At 43.1% G+C, this 26,629-nt stretch overlaps 1 long non-coding RNA gene across 1 annotated transcript in view; it reads right to left on the reverse strand.

Moving 5' to 3' along the window:
• Positions 1–1,751: 1,751 nt before the first annotated feature.
• Positions 1,752–26,629, reverse strand: part of LOC144827387 (uncharacterized) — a 152,145-nt gene continuing 127,267 nt past the window's right edge. Inside the window, exon 4 of the long non-coding RNA XR_013610166.1 lies at positions 1,752–2,422. This is a non-coding gene — a long non-coding RNA (uncharacterized LOC144827387). The remainder of the gene's footprint in view (positions 2,423–26,629) is intronic.

Consider the following 26,629-nt stretch of genomic DNA (forward strand, 5'->3'; position numbering starts at 1 on the left):
CAAACAGATACCTTCTCCTATCTAGGGGTGACTTTTGATAGTCAATTGAATTGGTCAAATATGACTACCATGCGGGGTCTCATGCTAGAAAAAGGTATTATTGCCCTATACTCCTTTATAGAAATGCTGGGAGCGAAACCCCTTGAAATGGTTAAAAAAATTACATGGCCAAATCCATCTCATTAGCAAGCTATGGGGCAGGTATCTGGGGAAACTCGAACTCCTCAGCACTCCAGACCATTGAGGACTCCTTCTTGAAAAAAAAACTAGTGGCCTCCCTATACAATTGTTCAAATTTTGTTTGCCATGCAGAATTGGATGTCTCATTCATAACTGATCTAACTAGCCTAACCCCAATCCTGTTATAGCACTCCATCTGGGGAAGGGAATCCGTTAACCTCACTCAGAAGTTTATCAAAGACTGTCTCTCTTTGGAACATTCCCATAGGATTCCTTGGATTACTTTAGTCAAAAATAGTCTTATCTCCCTTGGTTTGGAGCATTTATTTGTCACTCCAACCAATTGGTCCACCATCACCAAAAAGGATATTAAAACACGATTCCTAAAATAAAGGGCAAATGAGAGACTTAAAACAAATTGTCAAAAATCTTCAGTAAAATCCTATCTAGAGGAACTGATTAACCAAGAAGGGACAGCCACATACCTATTTTCAGTGACAAACCTACTCCACAGATTTATTTTACTTAGGTTTCGCTTGAATCTTGTTTCTTGCATACTGGCTTATCTGTCAGGAATCTTCTCCTTACATGAGCCTCTGCCCTTCCCATGTGACGGGGTGTCCACCCAATCTAATTTGCACATCTTCTTTATTTGTAAATTCTATGTGAAACATCGTAAAATATTTATACTCCCTATTGTGCGCAAATACAATTTTATTCAATGTCACCCAGGAATGTTATTTTTACAACCATTGTCCGCTCACCTCATCTGTTACTGTCTTGCGTCTTTTTTATCCCTCTCTTGGAAGCCAGGCGATTGTACAGTATCCTTGAATGAACTGTATGTTTTTACTGTGTCAATGGATGATCTTAACAGCACATTTTTTCCTTTTTGTATATTGATGGATGTTTTTATTACGTCTGTTTGTACTTTTATTATCTTATCAAATAAGCATTGAATAAAGTGATTTGACTGACCGACACCATTATGGTCTATTTTTATATGTGCTCAGATTTTCTCATGCTTCGTTGATGTTCAAGAGTAGGTTCACCTTGGTAAGTAGCAGTACAATCACAAACTTGCAGGTTTTTGGGAATTGGTAAAGTTTTGTGAGACACATTCCTACACCTGGATAAGGTGTGAGATTTAATCCTGTCAAGGGCCGGAGTAAGTTTCTATTCTTGATGGGGATGGGGAGGGATTCCCCACAAAATGAGTAGGTATGTAATGTAATGGTTTCTCCACCCTAAAAATTATTTTCCCTTTGAAAATATAGCAAATGTAAACTGTACAGCTAATACATCCACTCTTGTGTAAATACAGCTTATACATTGGATTACTTAAAGAAACGGGCAACCCTTACAGCTTCACAATAAGCACACCTGTCGTTTTTGGTACATTCTCAAAAAATTGGAGAAAGCCTAAGGGAGAAAAGTTCCATATTTTGTATATATATATATATATATATATATATATATATATATATATATATATATATATATATATATATATATATATATATATATATATATATATATATATATATATATATATCCTTATTGATGGACAATTACAATTATTGTTTTCCATACAACTAGCCCCATGAGTTCATGTAGCAATTTAGAAAATAGAATGGTAACTCTGCATCGGAGTTATGGGTTTATCTTCACGGCCCGTTTCATACAAGAGTGGCTGTTACAGCGACTTAACGCGTGAAAAGAGGCACAAAAAAGTAGAAAAGAATTGTGACACTTCGAGGTTAAAAGCATACAATCGGTCACAGCAAGCGCCCTACTTGTACACTGCGCATCAGCAGATGGGGGGATAAACCTGTCAAGGGCGAAAACACAAAGATAAATATTGGCGTTTTCCTGGTATTCACATTTTTCCCAGGCACTGTTGGCTGTGTTACCATGGCGCAGGCGGTGAGATTTCATAATTTTCCTTCAGCCTGCCATGTGCTGTTGCAACAATATGAATTTAATCAGCCTAGACATTCGACTGGATTGTGTTCATCCGAGTGGCGTTAACACTTTTCTCGCTGGTTAAGCTCACAACCTTCCCAAAGGCCGTGAATATGACTTGCACCTGCTTGCTTTATTTGCTCAAGAATATGGGGGCAAAGGAAGGGCCATCCATTGTGCGTGGACTCCATCGTCAGTCATTTATTTTTTCTCTGCTATGAACTGATCGGGTCATTTCTGCAAGACAAATGAACACTTTTGTGCAGTATCCACGCAGCTGAAATGAAAAATAATGACACATTGTTGTTAAGGCGCATTGTAACACCATAATGAATAACATAGAAAAAAAGTCTATAAAAAAATTTCGTATCTGTAATCGAATTATGCCTGTGTGCAAATTTCACTCGCGGTATCCATCTTTTCAATACAATTAATTCGTGATCAATTGGAATAGAGTTGGCTATCTCTCTCTAACATTTGGTTACAAAAATTATTTAGAGCAGAGGGGGTGGGGTTTCCACAAATAGTTCAAACTTACGTTTGTTTTGGTCATGCAAATTCAGGAACAGATTTAGAAAAGTTTGCATGGCGCAACGCTGCACTAAAGAAACGTTTCGTTGCATGAAGTATTTTTTTTCCGGTGTCAAACTTACTTGACAATGGGCAACCAATACGACATTGTCCTTAAACACACACACTTAGACATTGGATTGTGTCGTTTGCAATGCATAATGTAAACAACAAATTAAGCTGTGTAACAGTAGGATCTGTCCAAAAATTGTGCCAAGGTGAAGGAAAGTATCTCGAGAGTGAGGGAAGGGATTATCCACCCCCAAAATATAATGTAGTTCACAATAGTGTGGGGATGAAAGCTAAACGTTAGTACCTATTCTGTGCAGGTAAATGTGGGTGCAGTGACTGAAATGGGTAGAGATGGAGAATGGTGTGATGACTGATTTAATTTGATTTAAGAATTTATAAAGCGCAACGAATGCCCAGAGGCGTCTTGGCGCTAAGGGAAGTGGAGACTATTGCCTGGCAGGGTAAGCATTACATGCTCTTCCTTGCCTTAGGAGAGAATTAGGTGGGGGCTGAGGACCAGGTCAGTGCTTAATTTGAAAAAAACGGATATCCCAGGAACCTCCTCAGGAAGACACTGCAGCGTGCACCACCTAGCACCACTTCCGGTATTGCCGATAACTCTACCAAAGCAACTACTAGCAATTGTACTCCTACACGTGGGACAATTCAGACTATTCCACTCCAAACGAAGCTAAAAGAATGGCATGGAATAGTCTGAATTTATATATTTAATGTATGATGAATTATTAAACACAGTTGCCAAGCTCATATCAAAATAGACAAACTTTGCCACATGTGGTAGACTGTCTTTTAGTGCCAGTGTTGAGAATAGAGTACCAGTGCTGAGCAACGGAGCCCATCAACTCAAATTGAGAACTAACCAGGGTGCACCTGAAGCCCATTACTAAAGCGGTTATAGTAGCCAGACTTTCTAAGCAGTAGAATCAGGTCTACTGTTACCACACGTAGAAACAATACGAGGTCCAGACAGGTACCGATCAAAGAGTTAACCTCTGGCTTAGACATCTTCTGAGAAGGTAAATCTGCAGCGGGGCAAGGCAGCAGGCCGGATTCCAAGATGGGCTAATGGATAGAGGGTTGATGGAGGATGAGGTCTCAGGGAAGCAGTCGATGAAGGCAGGAAAAGCTTTGAGCTGGAAAAAATCCAGAGTTCATGCCCAGGATGTCATCGATGTCAATCAGATGCTGCTAGGCGTTGGGTCAGTTGAAGATTTCTACCACTGGTCTTTGTCTCTTTTCTGGAGGTCGGATTTCTTCAGCAGGACAAGGATGCTGGCTGTAGTCAGAAAGGATAAAACGTCATCAGATTATGCTCGGTGTCAGGACAACTGAATCGGATGTGCTGCTGAAAGCAGGACCTGTGGCAAAGTCAGGCCCATTTGCCATGCACCCTCTGCAGATCAGCTTGGTCAGTTGGTCTCAGTTTTCTATTAGTTTTCCAAGCAAAGTCCTTAAAAAAATTCTAAGGATTCTAAGGACCAGGTTTTCGAGTTAGGCAAGAGTAGTACACTCTCACTCTTATTTAATGGCTCCTTAGGGACACCGCATAGAGGTCAGGATCCACTGCAGTAGAAGCCACCAGCAGGCTGCAGGCCAGGTCCAGTTGTAACTGGTCTGCTAGGCTCTCTCAGGAAAGTGGGCTTCATGTAGGTTTGTGTTACTGAAACTTAACAGTAGGTCAGCCAACTAATCCTTGGTGTCCAATTCTCAGTCTTGGGCACAAGTGAGTGAAGACCCAGCTCTTAAGGTTCTCCTCCTAGGTCACAACAGCAGGTACAGTCCTTCCTCTGTCTTCTACAGGTCCATGGTGTTCTGCAGATGGCACTGGGGATGCCACATTTATGCCCAGTGCCAGCCTGTGGCTGAGGGGAATTCCTGGTCCCTCCCTAACTAATAAGGCAAAGGTTCTTAGGGGGAACTTTAGCAACTTTTGCAGCACTTAAAGTGTGCTTTATTATAAAACTATTCCACAGTGCCCCTCTCTACCTAAAACAAACTTGGCACACACCTTTCTTCCACTGTGTAGGGTTTCCTGTGCCCGCCCACTGGTGTGGCTATACAAATGAGCAACCCCCTTCTTTTCTCTGTGGTCACTTTAACCGGTAATGGAATCGGTGCCTGGCTGTCTAACAAGACAAAAGAGTGGCAGACCCAGGTAGGAGCTACTTCTGCCAGTGACAGAGCAGGCTTCTTTTGACGATATCCAAGGTGGTGCGAATAACCCCTAGGCCATGCCATCAGGGGATGGTCAACTTCTCCCCACACCCAAGCCTTTTGTCCAATCTCTGGGAGTCAATCCTCACCTAAACAAGGAGTTATTCTGCTCCTGATTGACAGCTGGAATCACAAGCAAATGGGTTTCTAGAACCTATGGGCTGGCTAAAGGTAAAATATTTGTTACAAATCAGACTCTACCAATTAATTGACTTTGCAATAAATAGTTAAAAAAGACCAAGAATGACATTTTTATCTATTTCCTAGGTGGAGATAACTTTATTAACTTTAGTAAAGTATCCTAATGCTTGCCTATGGAACAGCTAAATCTGCTATAGCGGAAATACCTTTAAGATCTTTGCCACTGTAAGGACATGCTTAATACTAAGGTTTTACATGTACTTCTTTTAAATATCAGACACCCTGTCTTAGGGGCATTAAAGGGTTACATGGGGCGACCATAATATTTAAAAGGAGGGCTAAGGCCTGTCAAAAGCGGGTATTTTTGACTGATTGAATTTGCAATTTTAACCTGCACAGCCAAATTACTGGAGGTAGGTCGGTAGTAATGTTTTGCATTGTCACTTTAGTGTTGGCACAATATGTGCTGCGGTCCACTATTGATATTTAACTTATAAGCCCTGGGCACACTTGGTACCATTCCCTGGGGATGTTCAGTGAAGTTAAATATGCCAATTAGGGGTACACCAATTTGACATATTTTTAGGGGTCAGAGTACATACACCGGACCTGGACAGCAGTGTCACAGTGTCTAGAGTCCAAAAAGCTGCAGAAAAATCTAGCAAGAAATTGGGGTGGCCACTCAAAAGGGGCATTTTTCTACACCTAACAAAAATAGTTTGGATGAATAGCTGTGGCATGTGCCCCTTAAAAGGTGCAGTTTGCAGTGATGTTGTCAGTGGATTACCCTACTATTTATGTATTCTATGAGCCTATAGTGGTACCAATCATGTAGTCCTTAAATGGACCGGACTTCCAATGATATAGAAAAGTTCTCATTAATGAATAGTTACAATACATTGCACAAACATATTATGCATTTGTCTAGTTGTCCTGTGGCAGAAATGAGTGAACAGCTCCTTCTTTGACGAATATACTACTTTTCCTGTTGGTGATTACAAATTAATGTATCATCTATTTGAGAAGCAAGAGGCTTGTATTCAATTTTTCTGGGTCAGTAAATTAGAATTTTATTTTGGGTATCACTTCTGACAAATTCAAGTCACTCAGGATACCACTTGGGTCACCTTTACCTTACATCAATAACAATAAATTAAAAAAGTTACATTATTAGAACTCCATTGCAAGCCCCCTTCAATGTGACATATTGTTGCCTGAGATTGGATCATCCAAACGGTTCATACAATAGCTATTCAATCAGTTTAACACTTTAGCTTATTATAAGAACAAACATTTGACTCGCACATCAAAAAATTTGCACAACTCATAAATTTCACGTGAGTCTTGGCACTGTTAAATTGGTTCACCCACGCCATTGTGGGAGATTAAGGGCCGCATTCCCATTTTTTTCTGCTTCTAAGTGCACCAAACAGAATTTGTGATTAGTATTCTTAATTCACAGAATGTTTATTTTTTTTAGAAATTGTGTTGCAACACATTTATTATGGTTGAGGTTCAGGAGTAGGGATAGTGCTATAGGGATAGAGAGGAAAATCCATACTTTGCAAACACCCTGACAATCAGAAAAAGCCATAAATAAAAACGATTTTAGATTTTTTCCAGGATATTTGTAAACCTGTCTCCAAATACCTGCCACCATTTCTTTACCTCTAATTTAGAATACAAAAACAAACAGATATTTTCATTTATTGTGAAATCAATAAGACACGACCCTTCCCCGTGCAAATTACAGCAAATCTGGGCAAGGAAATTCATAATATTTTTTATCTTTCAATAAGTTTTATATACATGTGTTCTTCTTTCTCCATTCCCTTTCCACATGATGGAAAAATGGTGTCAACTATTCTCCAGAATTGGCTGCGAAATCTAACGTTCTAAGCAATCCAAGAAATATGGGTGTCACCAATTAACTTTCTCCAAAATTCAGAGAACTTTTGGTCGAAATGATCTTTGAATGTGTTTCTGTTGCATAAAGAGTATTACACAAACCCTTTCTGATCTTGTGAATGAATGAGGCATGATAATTATATAATTTGTAATGGGGAAGATGTATAACTGTTTCTTTTATATCCGTGGTAGAAAATATACAAATAGTGAACCCTTGCAATCAGTCTCTTGTGAAATAAGATTATTTTACAGTTGTTCCTACTAAAAAATTTTCTTCAATTTGCTGTGTCCTGTATTGTAGATGAGTGCATTGTTTTAATTACCGTAGGTCCTCATTTTTTAGTAAACGTTGGGCATTAAAATATCCAACTGATGTTTATTCTGAAACATTATGGAGGTGAAAGCGCTAAGAGGAGGAGGGTGTGCTCGGGATTCATTTGTAAAGCACCAATCTGTATATTGAAAAGTCACAACACGGGAGAAAGGACAACAACGAAAAGCCTCTTCCCTCCGGTGTTTGTTTTCAAGTTTTAAAATGTCTACAGTATTCTTGTTCAATGCTGAAACGTGATTATTTTGAAACAATATATTTTACAGCAAAATAAAGCACATTTCTTTGTGCGTTCTAAAAAGCATTTCAAAATCAAAGCCTTGGCTGTCTGCTTACTGCTCTTGGGGAATAAGTTGCCCTATGTTGCACCTTTGGAAATCGATAGCACTTATCCAGCTTGAGAACTTAAACTGTAGAAATGCTTCCTTTATGTGTATAGTTGTGCAGATGTGTGTATCAAATCACCTGTTTCCTTGCAGCTCTTTCATGCACCCCTTTGTAGGAATTAAAGCACATCCTGTATTTTGTAATTCGGATAGTAGTACCCTGTTCGATGTTTAATGATAAACGCCAGCAGTCAGGTGTAAATAAAGGTGCAAAAGTCACATAGGGAGGGAAGAAGGATTTAGTTGCACACCATTGGCATTTGTAAGACAACTAAAGATTTCTGATAAAAACAAGATACTTGTTGGTACCATTCTGAAATCCCCTTATCATTCATTAGGTTTAAAAATGCGTAGTTAAATGCCTATCAACACAAATCAAGCCGCACAGCACTTCCTTCTGCACACTCATGTAAAAATTGAACCACAGAAAGGTGTGTTGTCTAAAGTAACGAGTAGACAATATCAGGATATCTTAAATTCATAGCGGAAATATTGAGGAGAAAAATATTGAGGTCAGTACACAAAGCTAAGTATAGATTTACTATCCTTAACTCAACATCAGTATATATATATATTTATATATATATTTATATATATATATATATATATATATATATATATATATATATATATATATATATATATATATGTGTGTGTGTGTGTGTGTGTGTCTTTATATATATATATATATTCACTGAAAGAGAAGTTAGTTGGACATTTCACTCGTACAAAACCAGAGAAATTCAGCTGTTATAGGTAGTAGAGCAAACTATAACTCGCACCCCCACAATGCACTGCTGATGACGTCACATATTGCATCACTCATGACATGCTCAGTGACATCACTCATGACATCACTGATGACATCACTGATGACATCTCAAATTACATCACTGATTACATCACTGATGATGTCATCCACATGATCATCTGATGCACCTCCTCATACCGTAATAAAAGCATGTCATGAGTGATGTAATATGTGATGTCATCAGCAGTGCATTGCAGGGGCGCGAGTTATAGTTAGCTCTACTAACTATAACAGCTGAATTTCTCTGGCTTTGTAGGAGTGAAATGTCCAACTAACTATAACCTGCCTGAAACCTATGTTTTTTTCAGTGAATTTCTATGGTTTTTTAAATGCTAATTTCTAACTATAACATCCCTGAAACCTATGTTTTTTTTTTTGTGAATTTCAAAGGTTTTTTTAATGTTAATTTCTTACTATAATGTCCCTGATACCTGTGGTTGTTTTCAGTGAATTTCAAAGGTTTTTTTAAATGCTCATTTCTAACTATAACAAACCTGAAACCTATGTTTTATTTCAGTGAATTTCAAAGGTTTTTTCAATGATAATTTCCAACTATAACATAGCAGTTGCATTTGCAGGGTGGTAGAGAAAGGTGAGCGAGGCCTTTGACCACCTCTTAGCAATCCCACTGTATGGGATTTACTGGAGGTAACAGGAGGGTTAGTTAGCCCCCAATGTCAACCTCGGGGGCCAACTACCCCCTATTACCTCCAGTAAGTCCCACACAGCAGGATTCCTAACTTCTCACAGCAGGTCCCACTCCCTCCCTGCACCACTCTGCAATCCTGCCCCCTGGCGCGTTTTAAGTTGGGGAATTAATTCCCCTTGAATACTGAGGGTACCTGGGGCCAACTAGTCCACCAGGTACCTCAAGTAAGTGCCACAGAGCTGGATTGCAGAGAGGTGGTCCTAGGCCACGCCCCTTTGTACACCACTCTGCAAACGTGGCTCCTGGCACATTGCTGCTCAGAGGATGAAGTCCACTTGTGTCCTGAGGTCCTCAATACACAAGAGGACCTCATCACCCCACCAGCAGTGTGCCAAGCGGTGACTTGCAGAGTGGTGTAAAAAGAGGCATGTCCTCAGACCACCACTCTGCAATCCAGCTCGGTGGCGCTTACTGGAGGTACCTGGTGGGCTACTTGGTTCCCAGGGACCCTCAGTATTCAAGGGGAATTTATTCCCCAACTTAAAATGCACCTGGGGTCGCGTTTGCAGAGTCATGCAGGGAGGGGGGCCTCCAGCGAGATGTCGGCTTTTAAAAAAAAATTTTTTTAGAAGGGGGGCTGTGTGGCCCCCCTTCATTTAGCATTTATGGTATCCTGTGGACACCATCCCCCAGGGCCTGACCCCTTTTTATAAAAAAATGTAAAGGGGGCCGCACGGCCACCCTCCTGAGGCCTATTTCGGCCCGGGACCCCATCCCCCGGGGCTTGGCCAGACTTGTTTTTTTAATTTATTTATTTATTTTAGAGGATGGTCGCGTGGCCCCCCCATCCTTAGGGCAATTATGGCCCTGGGGACCCCATCCCCCGGTGCAGCCTTCTGCTTTTATTTTATTTTGTTATGAAAGGGAAGGGGGCGCCATGTGGACCTCCTTCCCTGGGCCACTATTGGCTCCGGGGACCCCATCCCCCGGGGCTTGGCCATTATTTAATTTATTTTTTATCAGAGGTGGGGGACCTGGGGAGGGCATGCCCCCCCTCCCCAGGTTGATTGGTCCCCGTCATTCTTTTTTTTCTTAAGTAAAGGGAGGGGGGCTGCGCGGCCCCCCTCCTAGCCCACTTCTGGCCCCGGGGTTCCCCATCCCCCAGGGCCTGGCCTCACTGTTGGGGGCAGTGGGGGGAGCCTCAATGTCCCCACGGTCTCGCCGGCTCCCCGCCTCCTGTGGGAGCCGGCTTTGCTTTTGCACAAGGGGAGCTGCTGACATGCAGCTCCCTTTGTGCAAAAGTAATCTGCTTTGATTTTTGGAAGTGAGAGCAGGTTTCCTGCTCTCGCGTCCAAAAACCGAAGTAGAGATTGCAATGGCATGGCAGGAGCTGTGCTGCCTCCCTGCCATAGCAAACAGTAATGCAGGAGCCAGCCTGGGGGTGGCGGTGCCAAGGGCCATCAAGGGCTACTGGAGGGGGGCCACCCCCCTCCCATCATTTGTTAAGCCCCAGGAAGTGGTTGTCCCTAGGGCCGGGGGTCCATAACGGACCCCCGCATTTGAATATTTATAGCCCCGGGGAGGTGGTGGTCCAATGGGGAATTGTGGGGGGCTTGAGCCTCCCCACACTAATTATTACTTGTAGCCACGGGGAGATGGCGGCACCCAGGGCTTGGGGGACCCGTGAGGCCCCACACCCAATTTTAACAAAGTCCCAGGAAAGTGGTGTACCTGGGGCTGGGGGTCCATGAGGCTCCGGCCCTTATTTAATAAAAGCCTCGGGGAGGTGGTAGTCCCCGGGCTTCCGGAGGCCGCATGCCCCCACACATAAATTCTGAAGCCCCGGGGAGGTGGCATTCCCTGGGCTGTGGGGGCACCCATGGACCCCCACGCCTTAATTTAGGATTGCACCCGGGACCTAGCCCACATTGGGCTTTTTAACAAAGAAAACGCGGGAGACCGTGCTTCATTTTAAAAATAATTTCATATAAATTAGCGCACACAGCGCAAATTCGGCTCAAATTATTTTAAAAATATGCTTTTTTTGGGCCTGGGGGACCTTGTGGGACTCCCTGAGCAAAAAGAACAATTGATGGATGGAATGCAGAACAATGTCATACATTCACCCCAGTACAGAGATCTGGGCCTAAATCCATAGTTTTTTTGCTCACCATGCCATTCCAGTTTTGACCCAGCCATATGCAAATCAGTCTTGACCCTGCGCCCAATGGGAACAGTCCAGCCCGAACTGCCAGGCCAGGTCCTCCCTGGACTTAAAACAAGCAACCTAGGACCGGTTTCGGGCTTTCAGCCCTCATCAGCCAGGATAGCTTGACTCCAGTAACATGGAGAGCACAGGACCCACGTCTGGCCATACCCGTCCCACTCGGGGTGACAAACGCAAAAAGAACAATTGATGGACAGAATTAGGCAAGGGCGGTAATTCAGCTTCGCTCATGGAATTTGAGGAATTTTGGAAAATCTGCGTTCTGCGGAGAATGTGTAATTGTCAAAAATTCCGCGATTAGCGCATAGAGGATTTTTTTCCTTGTTCGTGCTTTCAAAGTGAATGTTTGCATGCGCGGGAGCGACTTACCAGTATCCCTGCGTTCACTGAAGAATTGTCCTATCCGTTTGCGTCCGGCCGTGCGATCCAGCGAGATTGTGCGATCGCGAACACTTCATTAGGACGCGCCATCGGACATCCACGTTCGCGAACAGGAAACATGCATCGCGAGCGGGTGAGACAAGTGAAATAAGATGGCCATGACCGCATGGGCAAGTTCTCGAGACATTTCCCCCGAGCACGCAAACAACATCCCGAACAAGAAAAATGCATCGCGAATGGGCGGAACAAGCAATTTCGCGTGCTCAAGGAATTCTGCGTAGCTCGCTGAGATTTTTTACCATTTCGCTGAACTTTGCATAACGTGACTACGCAAATTCCGCCCACCCATAGACAGAATGCAGAACAATGTCATACATTCACCCCAGTACAGAGATCTGGGCCTAAATCTATCATTTTTTTGCTCACCATGCCATTCCAGTTTTGGACCCATCTTGACCCTGTGCCTAATAAGAACATTCCAGTCCGAACTGCTAGGGGGTCAGGGTGTTTCTGCCCTGCCCCTATTTCTTGTTTTTCATCTTCTTTTTTCTGTTTTCTTGTGACTCGGTTACCGAGTCACAAGATGTCGGCCAACACTTTCTGGTGTGGAGTGTTGGTAGCCAATTAGAACTTAGCTGTGCTCTGGAGGAGTCGCAACTCCTCCTTGGTGCTCAGATATATACATTGTTATATCCTGATTTTCTCAGCAACTACTGAACGGATTTACACCACTTAAAAAGAAGATAGCTTTCTGGACCAAGTGCTACCCGTTTGCCAAATTTGGTGTAATTCCGTTCAGCAGTTCGAGCTGTAGCCGTGTCTAAAGTTCCTATGGATAGTAACATGGGGAAAACGCGTTTTGGGATCCCTTTTTTACTCGGCCCCCGCTTGAGTAATCACCCCGAAACTTTCAAGACAGGAGCTAAACATAGCGCACCATTAGTTTTGAAAATTTCACAAGGATTCATTGAACGTTGCCAAAGATATTGGCAAATAAAAAAAACACTTTTCCTATGGAAAATAGGTTCTCACTCCAACTACCTGCTGGCGACCATGAGTAGGTAACATATACACACAGACACACACATATATATATATTCACTGAAAAAACCATAGGTTATAGACCATATATAGTTAGGAATTAGCATTTACAAAACCTTGAAAATTCACTGAAAAAACCATAGGTTATAGACCATATATAGTTAGGAATTAGCATTTAAAAAACCTTATTTTACTCACACAAAACCATTGAAATTCCATATATAGTTAGTTGCACTAACTATATATCGCGCACCCGCAATCCACTGCTGATCATGTCACATATTACATCATTCATGACATGGTCAGTGACATCACTGATGACATCACTGATGACATCTCAAATGACATCACTGATGACATCACTGATGACATCATCCAGTGACTGTGTGTTTCTGTAAAGTTTAAATATGTTTTAGATATTGAAGAATGAGTAGATGTATAACTGTCTGGACGAAGGATTTAGTAGGTGCATGACTGAATGTATGAGTGAGTGATTAAATGTGTCTCACTGAGTGCATGGGTTAGTGACTAAACTGTCTTAATTTGTGCATCATTATGTCTGTTGTTCTGTAAACTACTGCATGTGTTGATCAGTAGCTATATGATTAACTATATGGGTTATTGATTGATTGTCCAAGTATTTGTATGGGAGACTGAGTGTGTGTGTGGCTGGCTGGGAGGTGTGTGACTCTGTGCAGATCAATGTGTACTTGTATCAATGATTGTATAAGAAAGTAAGTATGTGTTACTATATGTTTGAAAATGTAAGGTGCTCTATGTTTAACTGTATAGACAAGAAAATGGAAGTGTGATTGATTCTTTACAGGACTGACTAGGTGTGTGAGTAACTCCATGGATGAGTGGCAGAGTGTGAGTGTCTGTATAGGTGTATGAGTGCATATGATAGTGTTGTAAAGATGAGTGATTGTATGTATGAATGATTGTATGGGTGAATGAGTGAATGTGTGTGTAGACGTAGGAATCAGTGAGTACGTATGTAGTAACTAGTATTGGTGTGTCAATGGTTTAAAAAATTATACTCTGTATTTAACACTGGGTGAAACAGAGGTTATATTAAAATGTGAGGAGATGCATTGTATTGTCACATGAATGATATCATCAGTGATGTGGTCATTGATGTCAAATGAGATGTCATCAGTGATGTCATCAGTGATGTCATTTGAGATGTCATCAGTGATGTCATCAGTGATGTCACTGACCATGTCATGAATGATGTAATATGTGACATGATCAGCAGTGGATTGCGGGTGCGCGATATATAGTTAGTGCAACTAACTATATATGGAATTTCAATGGTTTTGTGTGAGTAAAATAAGGTTTTTTAAATGCTAATTCCTAACTATATATGGTCTATAACCTATGGTTTTTTCAGTGAATTTTCAAGGTTTTGTAAATGCTAATTCCTAACTATATATGGTCTATAACCTATGGTTTTTTCAGTGAATTTCAATGGTTTTTTAATAGCAAATATCATAAGCTGTCGAATGTCAAGTACGTGGTAAGTGAAAACATTTTCGTGTTTATGCACACTGATCTGCTTTGAATGGTGCCCCCCCCCCCTCATTTCTATTAGGAGTACTCTCTCTTTGCAGATAGTGAAAGGTAGTTAACGCAGGCCTTTGCCCCCGTTGTAATCCGTCGTGCCTGCTTCTCTCTCCATTTGATTGATTGTTATCCAAGTATTTACTGTTTTAGAATTAGTTCTCTTTGGTTCATTCTCTATTTACAAACAAACACAGAGTCGCAATACTCTGTTTAGTCTTTGCAGATAACGAAAAATCGTGTAAAAAAAAAGAAAAGGAATCGAGCAAAATCAGTAGGCCACTAATGGGATCTCTTTTTGACCTCGCTAAAATAGAAACATTAGGAACAACCCCTCATGACAAATACAAAACTAGTGAGATGAACTGAACTCCACACAATGATGGCTGCAAAACAGCTCGGCTCCGCCACCCACCCCGCCCAAAATAACGATAAAGAGCGGCTGCCATGATTGGTTGCGGAATGGCCACAACGGAGCTACGAAATGGTGCTGCTCTCATGCTAACCCCAGCTTCGGTCTGAAACATCCAGAAACACTGTAGACTACCAATTCGATCAGTTCCGGTAGCGCCCCAATGTAACCCGGTAGAGAAGAACTAGCCCTCCCCTCTTTGACTGATGGTTCTTGTTGCCTGTCCCTTCTGTTGTCATTTAACAGAACTATTTAGCCTGCTGAAAGGGGTTGTGTTTCGACCGCTGGTTGGTGGAGACATTTTGACTATATTCTGGACCTGCGTTGTCGCGTAATGCGTCATATGACGCGCCGCGTTAGCGCATCCGGAAGTCATCCGGGGCGCGCAGCGCGTAACGTAAGCATAACAAGTCATGTGACTTGTTAATAAAACTTTTCATTGGTTCATTTTACTTTTCTTATTCTAATGATGAAAGCCTTGGTCATATCACCTAAAAATTACGCTTTTAATTACTTCCGAACATTATTTTCTCTTAAATATATGTTATAATGTTCCAGGCTAATGTACTTTCCCGGAAATTTTACAACTGTCCTGCAAGTAAAATATATTCTTTTTTCGAGAAAAAGAGCGTTTCTTCGTCCCATGACGGAGCCGTTGAGCAAAAGAGGGTCGACCTGCTGTCTTAGTCGCCGATACGCCTGAATATGAGATTCTTATCGATCACTTTATGTTGCAGGAATAGAAAACACAACAGCCCTTGACCATTTATCTTTACTGCGTTCCTTCGTATTATACCTTTTACCCTTCATGTAATTGTCTGCTTTATTTCACTTGCCTTTTAATGATTCTAAAACAGTGACTATTATTAAAAACTTTACCAATGTATACACTACTACCATGTTTTCTTTTAAAAACCTTTATTGTGAAAATTTCATTATACAAATATGAGCCTATAACCACGTGGGCCTGCCACGGAGCAAACTGTAATTGTATATGATGAATAGACATTTACACTGTAGAGGAACGTAACGGGCGGGCCATTAGGTTGCAAAAACTAAGGTGTCTAACAGTTACGGAATCGGTGGACGTACATTTTATAATTAAAATACGACAGGGCCAGTTACAATAAAATTATCTAGATATACATTTGCGGGCAAGTACCATGGGTGACGTTAATTCGAATTTTCAACAGTACAGTAATCAATAACACATCAGAACTTAATATCAATAGGGATGTCGAAATATTCAATCAATTCTCGTCCCCGCCCGCCATGTGCTTCAAAACTGCATACGTATCTCGTGATTTCAAGGTTCTGCAACCAGTACACAACAAGGAGTTACGAGTCCCATTTATTCCGGCGCCATTTTGGGCGAGGACGGGCAGGTCCAGGATATAGTCAAAATGTCTCTACCAACCATCGACTATGATGATGTTCATATGCTGTATTTATTAGAGTAACACTCATCTGCCCACATGAAATTAATTTACCACAATCTAAACATGTCATTTTAATCTTTCCAAAGTTCTTCTAAATATTTGGGACCGTTTCCCTTGCCTCTGAAGCTCTCAGTGCCACTTCTTTGATGAATGTACTAGCAGGTCAGGGGTTCTCCTCCAAATCTCTCTTTTATGCAGCACTATAATGAATTGGTGCCACCTCTCCATATGACGATGCATGGTATAGTTACCACAACTATATTTTTTTTCGGTTCCTCTGGAGAGTTCATCGTGGCAGATGAAGCGTGTAACATACCGGGCATTTACCTTTTTTTGCATGTACAGGAAAGGAAAAAAAAATCGAGCGTCCGAGTTCTAAGGTGTCCCAGGGCCATTTTAGTGGACCAGGCCCAAATCCAAAGAACAGGCCGCCATTTTGAGAGTCCTCTTGCAGCCGCCTGTCGCTGTAGCATCAAGAGCGGCCGAAACTCAGCTGAATGGCAACTGAAACGGTAAAGGGGCGCCCCACTACATTTCAGCATTGTAGGATGACCACACCAGTACAGCAACTTGCTAGACATCACCTCGGTGCCATCCGGATCTCGGCGCCCCACTGCAGATGAAGTGCCTCTCAACTATGAAACCACCACGGTGACATCCGGATCTTGGCGCGTTGTGCTGCCTTCGGCCTATTCGCACATCGGTCCGCTACTGACGCCATCTCACAGGCTAATGGGGTGACCCACGCCGAGTTTCAGCATTGTAGGATGACCACACCAACTTGCTAGACATCACCTCGGTGCCATCCGAATCTTGGCATCTCAACGCCTAGTGGTATCTTCCATACAGAAAATATTGTTACGCTGCCTTTGGCCCCATTCGCACATCAGTCCGCAACTTAGACATCACCTCGATGCCATCCGGATCTTGGCATCTCAGCGCCTTGTGGTGTCAGTCAGAAAATATTGTTGCGCTGCCTTTGGCCCCATTCGCACATCAGTCCGCTACTGACACCATCTCACAGGCCAATAGGGCGCCCCACGCCGACTTTTACCATTGTACGATGGCCACACCAGTGGCACAACTTGCTAGACATCACCTCGGTGCCATCCGAATCTTGGCATCTCAACGCCTAGTGGTATCTTCCATACAGAAAATCTTGTTACGCTACCTTTGGCCCCATTCGCACATCGGTCCGCAACTTAGACATCACCTCGGTGCCATCCGGATCTTGGCATCTCAGCGCCTTGTGGTGTATTTTCTTCAGAAAATATTGTTGAGCTGCCTTTGGCCCCATTCGCACATCGGTCCGCAACTTACACATCACCTCGGTGCCATCCGGATCTTGGCATCTCAGCGCCTTGTGGTGTCTTCTACTCCGAAAATATAGTAGAAAATATTGTTGCGCTGCCTTTGGCCCCATTCACACATCAGTCCGCTACTGACACCATCTCACAGGCCAACAGGGCGCCCCACGCCGACTTTTACCATTGTACGATGGCCACACCAGTGCCACAACTTGCTAGACACCACCTCGGTGCCATCCGGATCTTGGCATCTCAGCGCCTTGTGGTGTCTTCAAATCAGAAAATATTGTTGCGCTGCCTTTGGCCCCATTCGCACATCGGTCCGCTACTGACGCCATCTCACAGGCCAACGGGGCGCCCCACGCCGACTTTCAGCATTGTAGGATGGCCACACCAGTGCGGCAACTTACTAGACACCACCTCGGTGCAATCCGGATCTTGGCGCGTTGTGCTGCCTTCGGCCTATTCGCACATCGGTCCGCTACTGACGCAAACTCACAGGCCAACGGGGCGCCCCACGCCGACTTTCAGCATTGTAGGATGGCCACACCAGTGCGGCAACTTACTAGACACCACCTCGGTGCCATCCAGATCTTGGCGCGTTGTGCTGCCTTCGGCCTATTCGCACATCGGTCCGCTACTGACGCAAACTCACAGGCCAACGGGGCGCCCCACGCCGACTTTCAGCATTGTTGGATGGCCACACCAGTGCGGCAACTTACTAGACACCACCTCGGTGCCATCCGGATCTTGGCGCGTTGTGCTGCCTTCGGCCTATTCGCACATCGGTCCGCTACTGACGCAAACTCACAGGCCAACGGGGCGCCCCACGCCGACTTTCAGCATTGTTGGATAGCCACACCAGTGCGGCAACTTACTAGACACCACCTCGGTGCCATCCGGATCTTGGCGCGTTGTGCTGCCTTCGGCCTATTCGCACATCGGTCCGCTACTGACGCAAACTCACAAGCCAACGGGGCGCCCCACGCCGACTTTCAGCATTGTAGGATGGCCACACCAGTGCTGCAACTTGCTGGACACCACCTCGGTGCCATCCGGATCTTGGCGCGTTGTGTTGCCTTCGGCCTATTCGCACATCGGTCTGCTACTGACGCCGCCTCACGTGCCAACGTATTTTCTCCTAATTTTACACCCTATGCCGCATAACAGGTCATGTGACTTGTTTATAAAACTTTTCATTGGTTCATTTTACTTTTGGTTTCCTAATGATGGAAGGCTTGATCATGTGACCTAAAAACAACACTTTTCATAGGATGAAAACTTTTTTTTTCCCCAAACGATGAAAGCCCCACCTTGTTTCTGGATGTTTCAGACTGAAGCTGGCGTCAGCATGAAAGCACCACCATCTCGTAGCTCAGTCGTGGTCATTCCGCGAGCAATCATGGCAGCCGCTCCCCACCAGAAGCCTGCAGGAGTCGGAGCCCCCAAAACTTTTGATGAATTCTCAAGGCGGAGGGGACGCTTTCGAGAATGAGGTCCAAGACCTAGCAGACAAGCGTCCGATTTCCAAGGTGTCCCAGGGCCATTTCAGTGGACCAGGCCCAAAAAGGAAACAGCCTGCCGCCATTTTGAGAGTCCTGTGACAGCCGCCTATCGCTGCACCGCAAGAGTGGGCGCAACTCAGCTGAATTGCGGCTTTTGACACAGTGGACCAAAAACGGACGGAATGGCAACTGAAACGGTAAAGGGGCGCCCCACTACAACAGACGAGACTCCACCTGGAGAGGCCCGTTCACGCCGCCTCCCCCGGGGCGCTCCACGCCGTTATTCGGAGCAGCATTGTAGGATACCAAAACCAGTGCGGCAACTTACTGGACATCACCTTGGTGCCATCGTTCTGCTGCCTTGGAACTATTCGCGCAACAGTTTGCTACTGATGACCCACCCCCCGCGACGCCCCATGCCGTTATTTGCTGGGTGGCAACTTACTAGACATCACTTTCGTGTCATCTAGATTTCGGCGCATTCTGCTGCCTTGGAACTATTCGCACAACAGTTTGCTACTGATGACCCACCCCCCGCGATGCCCCACGCCGGAAATCTGGACGTTGTGCTGCGTTGGGACTATTCGCACAGCCGACCGCTACTTCGTTGTTTTTCCCTAAAAATGTTTATATGTTATTACTATTTTTGTTTTCTTGTATATATTTATAAATTATTAAAGTTTTATAATCTTACTACTTTGTCGGAGTGCTATATATTTTTAATGTGACACATAATTGTAAAAACTTTGATGTACAAAGAGTCATCCCTGGAATCTTCCGCTTCAGGCTCGGTCCCCTCCCCAATCACAATACAGGATGGTTTTCAGATAATAGCAACGCTTCTGCTGTGACGGATCTCATCGAGTGTGGGCCTTGATCTACTATAACTCCTTTGAAGAGGGGTGATTCTTTACAGCTGTGGCCATAAACTACATCTGCAGGGCTAGCTGATACCCTAGGACCAGCCTGGACAATCGGACACAGAGGAAAAGGAGTGTCAGAGGGTGCGGTAGTGAATAGGGCGAAAGGGAGGTGTCGGGCGGGCACAGGGTGTGATTCTCAGGGAACAGCAGCGCAGATGGGGGAGGTTTATTACCCATGCATAAGACAGAGAGCGGGGGTGACCACTGCCTGGGGGAGATGCTTGCGAGGGTGGGGAGCCATGCTAAGGATCGACAGCTTGCACAGAGTGGGTCTGGTCAAGGCATCTAAAATGGCTGCCGTGCACGACAAAAGTGTGGCATTTGAAAAAAGACAAGATGGCGCAGACAATGTTTTTCAACACTTCCTGATTTCCTTCGAATCGAACGTTAACAGACGTTGGGGCATATTACCAAAGTTAAGCGATATTTATCCCTAACGATGCTTAGCAACGATTTTTTTACCGTCAGAAATTATCGCAGATAAACCTTGCTATTATCAAGGTTTATCGGAAATACGATAAAAAACGACCGCAATGCATTAATATCGCTGAAAACTCAGCGATATTCATGCATTACCGAGCTAATGCTCTTAGCCATGTTATCCACCTCCCATTGGATAACATGGCTAAGAACTGCTCAGGGCAGGTGGTAGCTTTTAGAGATATTCGCCCTTATCTCGAATATTTCCAAAAGTTGATAATAGGAGATAGCGATGTTAGCGACTGTTTCCAGTCGCCAACATCTTGGCATGCCCACTTTGCATGTCATTAGTGATAAATATCACTCACATGCAAAGTGGGGCCCAAGATGGTCGCTATCTTCTACTAGCCGTCGCTAACTGGTGTTAGCAACAGCTAGGTAATACACATATAATTTTATCTCCGCGAAGCGGAGCGCTGTTACAGATATATATCTTGTTTCTGAACGTTAATTTCTCAAAATGCACTGAAGCACATATATTGAGACCTAGCAAAGGCACATCGGGCTACCAGTCCCTACAATTTTGCCAAGTTTCGTGCAAATCCATTCAGCTGTTCGATCCTACCGAGAGACAAGATGGCGGCCGCTACGGACTGTTTGGAATGTTTACAGACACCGGAGAGCCAATCAGCTTCGCTTCGCAAAGCTCCGTAACGCGAAAAGTACGCGAAGCGGTGCGCTGTTACAGATATATACCTTTTTTTGAACGTTAATTTCTCAAAATCCACTGGAGCACATATATTGAGATCTAGCAAAGGCACATCGGGCTACCAGTCCCTACAATTTTGCCAAGTTTCGTGCAAATCCATTCAGCTGTTCGATTATTATTATTTTTATTTTTTTTTGCCCCGCGGGGCCCTTTTAAAACCTCCACATCAAACCTAGGGGGTGAGCGACAATGTACTATGCCCCCTTATGGTCATTTGCCCCTTCGCTTTGGCCTCCTCTTGTCTCTCGATCCTACCGAGAGACAAGATGGCGGCCGCTACGGACTGTTTGGAATGTTGACAGACGCCGGAGAACCAATCAGCTTCGCTTCACAAAGCTCCGTTGCGCGAAAAGTCCGCGAACCAGAGCGCTGCCCGGTCCGCTGTTACAGATATATATCTTTTTTTAAACGTTAATTTCTCAAAATCCACTGGAGCACATATATTGAGACCTACAAAAGGCACATCGGGCTACCAGTCCCTACAATTTTGCCAAGTTTCGTGCAAATCCATTCAGCCGTTCGGGCTAAAAGTGAGGCCAACCGCCCTATGGAAATTAACATGGGAAAAACGTGTTTTGGGACCCCCCTTTTTTCTCGGCCCCCCCTTGACGAACCCCCCCCAAATTTTCAAGGGCTGCTCAGAAACAAAATGTGCCATTTTCCTGAAAATTTCAGCCAATTCCGTCCACAAACGCCAAAGTTATTAGACATAGAATTTTCAAAAAACCCATAGAGAAAAAATCCTAACTATATATACCTACTGGCGACCGCCAGTAGGTAATATATATATATATATATATATATATATATATATATATATATATATATATATATATATATTCACTGAAAAAACCATAGGTTTCAGGCACGTTATAGTTAGAAACTATCATTTAAAAACCTTAGAAATTAATTGAAAACACCATAGGTTTCAGGGGTGTTATAGTTAGCTGGACATTTCACTTATACAAAACCATTGAAATTCCTCCGTTATAGTTAGTTGTACTAACTGAAACTCTCACACCCGCAATCCATTGGTGATGGTGTCACATATTACATCATTCATGACATGGTCAGTGACATCACTGATGACATCACTGATGACATATATATATATATATATATATATATATATATATATATATATATATATATATATATATATTTTCAACATACCAAACTTTCCATCAAAAGAAGGCGCTGACTCCGTGTATCATAATTCAAGCGTTTTATTTTCAGTTACAGCTTCTGCTCAGACGCGTTTCGGCGGCTCACTCCCGCCTTGCTCACATATATATATTACCAAAGCTTCTTCTTTCCACGATTAGTAGACAAAGACACGGCACAGCACAGCAGATGATTTCTTCGCGTTTTTTATTATTTACACACCAGTGCAAAAAAGAAAGTGCATCAATTGGACGGTCTACGCGTTTCGGCTCCTGCCTTCAACTGGACCATAGAGTCCACAGGTCTAGACCTTACTTAAATACAGTGATAAGTGAAAGTGCCCTCTACTATTTCCATGGTCATCTAGACCACCAACCCTGCATAGTGGACATGTGGCCAGTACATGTTTGTAGTTGTTATACATAATTATGTACAATTAACGTAAAGTACAAAAGTGATCCTGAACCAATAATTATAATTAAAGTATAATAATGTATTTACAATCAGATCCAATTCCGTCTATATACAGTAATATATATATATATATATATATATATATATATATATATATATATATATATATATATATATATATATATATATATATATATATATATATATGAAGAAGAGATCCCAACCTGTCAATGGACGACAGGCTACGGCAGGGTGCAGACCTCAGGACGCCACATCAAACGGCCAGATAAGCTCATAAACGAACCAACTCCAGTGAGTATGCAGGAAAAACGTTTATTACAAAATGACGCGTTTCGCTCCGCGAGGGAGCTTGTTCACATATGATATATATATATATATATATATATATATTTTCCAGGAACTTCGTCTAAATATCCATTATCACCGGACACAAAGAACGAACCGAACCCATTCAGGTGAATTTGCTGAATTTTATTTAGTGCATACTTCTGTGCGCCATGACGCGTTTCGGGCCCTGAAGCCCTTGATCACATGACATGGTCAACCTATCCTCGTGATTTAAGGTGCATGCATGGGTCATCTGACCATGTGCCTGTAGACATAAACAACAGACTTCCGCCTAATCCACAATAATTGAACATGCCGGCGAGATGATGCATCTATGTGGCAATCTCCAACAATGTTGTTAAAATATGTGCATTTCATCATTCTCACCTTATTATTTCACCCCTTATAACCCTCGGACTACAAGACATTTTTTTATGTTGTGCTTTTTGGTCCTTCATATTATACTTCATTCATGTGCAAATTTTGCAAATAAATAAATAAATACATGAATATCAAATACAACCCATATAGATTTGTAATACATCCAATGCAAAATCATGGTTCGATATTTCATTATATATAGAAAAATGAATATAAATAAACATTTTATATTAACTTGTGCAAATATGCTGAATATGTGCAACATCCGCTGAAATCTGTGCAAAACAAGCATTATTCTATCAAAAAATGGGTTCAAATGGGGGTGAGTTATATAATGCCCAAGTGGGCTTAATTCATTTTGGGATAACTGCGTCTACACTGCCCTCGTAATCTGGTCTGCCCATTGTGCACATTTGTAGGAGTTTTGTGACTTCACCCTGTGAATAAAGTGTAATTTAAATACATTTTAAAAGCAGTCTTCTGTTTCGATGACCCCCCCCCCAGCAAATGTTATCATGGTATTGCCCTTTGGCATTACTCCTGCGGATATGCTCAACATCATATCTCAGTTTATAAGCATGTGTGCAGGTCCTCTGTCGCGTTGAGACCATTCGGCATCTTGGTGTTAAGCTCAAGGATATATCTGGTCTCCAGTAATCTTAAGCGAGCTTCTCTGTCGCCTCCTCTACGGAGCGGCTACACCATATCTATGGCATAGTAGCTGAGGTAACCCAGATCACCCTTGTGGCACGAGCTGACATGTCTCGCCACCGGATATGACTCTTCCTTATTATTAACAGCCTGCATGTGCTGGAGTATGCACTTGTGGACCTGTAGCTTGGTACTACCCACGTACCGCAGGCCACACGCACACTCCAGCACATACACGACGAAATCGGATTTGCATGTTATTTTTTGGGTGATACGAATTGGTACCTCACTGAATGGGGTCATATAGGTCATCCTATTTTTCCCCATGGTGCATGCTTTGCAAATGGCGCACTTCATGAAACCCTTGCTTTGCTGTAACCAATTATCCCTGCTCACCACCTAAGGGCTACTTCTCACAAGCATGTCGCTCATTGATCTGGCACGACTATACGTTATAGCTGGATAGTCTGCCAACGTTCTACCAATCACGGGGTCCCCCCCGACTATAGGCCAATTTCTACGAAAGATCTTTTGCAACTGCTTGTGTTGGCGACTGTAAGCTGTTATTAGTCTCGGTTGGCTGCCTTCATTACTCCCCACCTTCGGTGTTCTATTGGGTTTCCCCTCTATACTGAGAAGAGTATTTGTCTTGTTAGCCCTTATCATCGCTTTTTCAACTAAGGCCGCCGAATAGCCCCTCGCCAGGAACCTTTCCTTACTGCTTGTTTGTGATGCCAAACACGACTCCTCTGTGCAACATATTCTCCTGATCCTCAGCATCTCCCCGTAGGGGATACTTCGGATCAGGTTAACAGGGTGGTGGCTTGACGCATGGAGGACCGCGTTGCCCGCGGTCTCTTTACGATGCAATCTGGTCTGAAGCTTACCTCCCTCCACATAGATTTCAACGTCAAGGAAGTTGACTCTACTGTCGCTGATCTCGCCTGTGAATCTCATATTCAAATCATTGACATTGATATCTGAGATGAACTGTTCTGCCTTGCTCACCGACCCCTTCCATACTATAAAAAGGTCGTCTATGAACCTATGCCACAACACTACCTTCTTTGTCATCACCTCTGCATAGGCGACTCCCAGGACCTGCTCCTCCCACACCCCCATGTGCAAGCACGCGTAGCTGGGGGAGAAGCAGGCCCCCATCGCAACTCCTCTCCATTGTTGGAATACTTGATTTTGGAATAAGAAATAATTGCTGGTGAGGCAGATCTCCGTCATTTCTTTGATCATGGCATAATGTTCTAACATGAATGCCGGTCTCCTATTCAAAAAGTGTGCTACTGCTTTCAAACCGTCCTTGTGGTTGATACTAGTGTACAAAGCAGTCACATCAAGTGTGATTAATAAATAATCATTATGCCACACAATTGTCTTGGTCTTATCCAGGAAGTCCATAGTGTCTATATATTATCTGCCTTTATGTGCCAAAAACTGCAACTTAAACCTTTCACAGCCCTGTATTACTACAGCAACAACACTCCACTGAATGTACAACAAACATTCATAATCGCGCAGCACTGGCATATGTCAGGCCAGACCACTCTGCTTACGCTTCCAGGAAAAAACAAAAACGCAACATTGCCCAGATTTCCATTGTACTGATTTCTTAGTTCCAGGTCTAGTTGTCAGAACGGCACACACACACACACACACACACTCCCTCATGCCTGGTATACACCCACACCACACCCATCCAGCACATGCGTCACTAAACATGTGACCCTACCAATAAAAGAGACGTGCTCTATGCCATTTTAGAGTTGCTCCCATCGCAAGCGCTTTGATGGCCCGTCCTAGTGGTTCAGACGCCTCATGTACGCCCGAACCACCGAGTACAAGGGCCCACCAATACGTGCGTGGCCTCTTTGGTCACTGAGTTAGTGGTGTAGTGTGACAAAATAAAAAAAAATAAGTATACAGAGCATTAAAAAGAAAAAATTACTAAATCAATATTGAGCAACATTTATGATGCACTGGATAAGATAACAGAGGGCCATAAGGGATGGAAACACAGGATAAATATAATCTAAATAGATCTGGAATACAGAGGGCCCCTGCTAATTTTATAATAACATCATTGGACTACACTCGGATCCTTTGTCCGCAGTAAGTTCTTCTTACCATCTTAACAAGATATTCCCTAATTGATCCAGTTACAGTACAGGTTAAACTTAACCTCATACTATTCGTATTTCTAGACCCTGCGAGACGATCCCTTTCAACACTACTCCATCAGATTCCTATCGGCTCGTTCATGACATCATTTAGATGTTATTTTGAAGACTCCTCTATCAATAAAAGGTATATTTTAGCCGATATTGTTTAAAGCTCTTTGCTGTTTCAGTAGATTTTTTGCCTGACTATATAGTAGGAGCTACTCAAGTTATTGAGAGACTAGAATAGATTATGTGGCTTATGATTGTCTTCAGATGTCTTAGGTCACTTTTCATACGGTAAAGTATCTAATTAGATCTATGA

Source organism: Lissotriton helveticus, chromosome 4_1, assembly GCF_964261635.1.
Source record: "Lissotriton helveticus chromosome 4_1, aLisHel1.1, whole genome shotgun sequence".
Taxonomy (NCBI): Eukaryota; Metazoa; Chordata; class Amphibia; order Caudata; family Salamandridae; genus Lissotriton; species Lissotriton helveticus.